The following is a 3,355-nucleotide window of genomic DNA, read 5'->3' as shown; positions in this document are numbered from 1 at the left end:
AACCTCTGAATCAGAATGGAATGATTCACGGTGTCAAAGGCCGCGCTCAGATCTAAAAGTAGTATGGCCGCACAACTTCCACTGTCCATGATCTTCCTTGTTTCCTCCACCACTGTAACCAAGGCTATTTCTGTACCCAGATTGCTTCTAAAGCCTGTCTGTGTAGGGTGCAGAGAGTTACTATTCTCCAAAAAGGAGGAGAGCACGGAATTTACATGCTTCTCAGCAAGTTTGCTAACAGTTGGCAAAAGGGATATTGGACCGTAGTTTGCCCAGTCATCCGGATTAAGGTTAGGCTTTTTTAGCAAGGCCCTCACTCTTGCCTGTTTCCAGGAAGGGGGCACTACGCCTGCTATAAGGGAGGAGTTAATCACCTCCTGGATCACTGGGGTCACAGTATCAGACACCAGATTCAGTATAGTTGGAGGTGCGGGATCTAGAGGAGAACCAGATTTAAGATTCTTTAAAAGCATCTTGGTGGTCAAGCAATCCAATAGACCAAAATGCTTGAGTTCAGTTACACCTGCATAAGAGGGGACGATGGATTCAATGGGAGGATGTTGAAATGAAGAAAATATATTAGCCACCTTTGTGGAAAAGAAGTTAGCGAGTTCATTACAGCGTGTGATTGCTTGGCCGGGGTCAGCTGTGGGAACAGGGGGAGCAACAAGAGAATTAAAAATTTTAAAAATTTCTCTGGGCGCATTAGCTGCAGCACTGATTTTTATCTGGAAGTAGTTAGATTGTGTATTTTTTATTTCTTGTTTGTACTTCCTTAGAGCTAATCTGTAGCTCTCCTTACTGGCTGCCGTATAATCTTTCCTCCAGCTTCTTTCTTGTTGTTTGCACAGCAACTTGAGAGCTTTCAGCTCGGGGGTGTACCAAGGCTTTTTGTTTCCACCACTTCTGTGGGATAAATTGCTTTTAGGAAGGGTAAGATCCAAAGATGCCTCCACCCATTGCTTAAACCGTGCATCGGCCTCCAATGGATCATTCGTTATAACGGGTAATGTTTCTTTCAAACTCTTATTCCAACTATCGATTGGGAGTTTAGACCAGACTCGAGTTGTCCGTTTTGAAACACTAGCCGGTTCCTGCTGTTTCTCCGAGGTCAGGGAGAAGAGTAATAATGCGTGATCGGACCAGGGAATCCTAATAGAATTATCAAAACTAAGGGTATCCATATTAGTATGGCAATGATCTAAAGTATGTCCTGCTTTATGCGTTGGGCCTGTAACTATTTGCTTCAATTGGAGCACTTCCAAATTGGAGGTCAAGTTACGACAAGCTGGAGAGTCAGGCTCATCGAAATAGATGTTAAAGTCACCTAAAATGGTGAAATTGGGAGCAAAACTTGCGCAATTTATTGCATTGGTCGAAAGATCCTCACAGAATTGGCCGTAAGGGCCTGGAGGTCTATAAAGAGGCTTTCTGAACATCATACTCTTCCATGAGTTCTATCATGTGTTGAGGGTAGGGTTGGAACCCTGTTATAATCTTCTAGTTGTGCACAAGTGCCTCAACTCATGAAAATTAAGGGTGTCATATCTGGAAGGTATCCTTAAAGGATCTAACTCCACTGGGAGAGATCCACTTGGTTCTGCTCTCAGAGACATGATCTAGTGAGGTGTGGTGTGTGCACCTACCAACACTAAGTGTTACCTACTAAACCTCTCTAGGAGTTGTAGTCAGGGTGTGCTAGGCCTTTTGGTCTACAACAACTAAGTTCAGTAGAACTTAAGTATTATAAGTCTTGTTATATATACCTATGGTACCTAATGTGATCTTTCAAATGATATCTCAAAGATTACAATTGGTAAAACAACAGCAAGCTCTTATCCCAACCGCTGCATACCAATGTGAGAAGTTTGCCTGGTATATGATGTTCACTATTCTAGTGAGCCCCTTGCACCAGTCCAAACAACCCTTATGGTGATGGTTGTAAAGTCAACCTTATAGACCAGCTATCCTAGAGGTTGCATGGACAAAGCAGTCTTAGGCTAAAACTTCAGAGAGCATGTGAAGCAAGCTGTTTTACCATATGTAACCCTTTAATACCAAATGAAAGGACACCACACAGGTTATATATAAAATATATATGTATTTATTACTAACACAACCCTCTGAACTCTTTATGAGGTCAGAGGCACAAGCACATAACAAGATACTTAAATATCATACAATAAGTTGCACAATATACAGTAGGGCCCTAGGGGCACGTAAAACCATATACTAAAATAGTGGTATAAGTACCACGCCACGGACAAGGAATAGGCCTAGGGCCTAGGGAATCGCTGGGGCTACGCTGTACTACCAAGAGTTAGGAACTAGGAGGCCCACGGGAAGCGTGTGCAGTGTCTACATACACACACGAGTTACCATAGAGTTATAATAGTTATTTTAGGACACTTCCGGATAGACTAGGAGAAAGCTACTTAAAACTAAGACACTAGGATAGTCAATACCCACAGGAGCACCGAAGTACTCGCGTTACCTCACCCACAGGAGCCGGGTGCATAGCTGTCAAAGTGTGTCGGGTTTCGTCGCTGATTCCTATGGAGACCTGTAAAAAGATGCTGCAGGCGACCAGGAGAGAAGTGTCCGGTTGGATCCAAGGGCGGATTGAGGATGAAGGGTACCTGAAAGCAGAGGGGACAGAGTCTGGGTCACTAGCCAGTGACCAGGAAGGAACCAGGAAGGAACCAGGCGATGTTGCGAAGCAATCAGGTGATGTCGTGAAGCTTGACTCTGCAGCCATGTGGACCAGGAGGCATCGACGTTGACCAGGAGCTGGATACGGACTGTCCCACGAAGGATCTCGCTGTTGGCGGCGTCGGCTTCCGGATTGGAGTAAACAGGCCTTGGCATGCAACCCACGCAGGAATCGAATATTCGCTTCGGGTTAGACCAGCAAGGTTTATGGGGCTTCTCCTTTGCAGGGAAGCAGGGGCCCACCTGGAGCAACCAGGCAGGTAGTTCAGATTCGAAGGTACGTTGTCACAGAGGCCCCGGGCAAGTAACCGACAGACGCGTAGAGCAGGAAAATGCAGAAGGGCCCCACGCAGAACTCGTGGAGTGTGGAGGGCTGATCTTCGGTGCAGATGATGCTCGGGGCTGGGGCTCGTCAAAGCACAACTTCGAGGGTGCCTCAGAAGCTGCACAAGTAGCAAGGAGCAGGTTTTTCAAGATGGCCGGTCTCTCGTTGCCTCCATGGGTCTCAGCTTTGCAGGGACTGTGGATCGGGGTCAAAGAAGTCTGGAAGTCTGGCTCTTGTCAGACTCTGTGCTCGGGCTCCGGCGGGAGCGTCGACAAAGTAAACCGCAGATTGCTGGATGGTGCCTGTTTGCACAGGGTG

This window comes from Lissotriton helveticus, chromosome 9 (assembly GCF_964261635.1).
Source record: "Lissotriton helveticus chromosome 9, aLisHel1.1, whole genome shotgun sequence".
NCBI lineage: Eukaryota > Metazoa > Chordata > Amphibia > Caudata > Salamandridae > Lissotriton > Lissotriton helveticus.
This window is presented reverse-complemented; position numbering follows the sequence as displayed.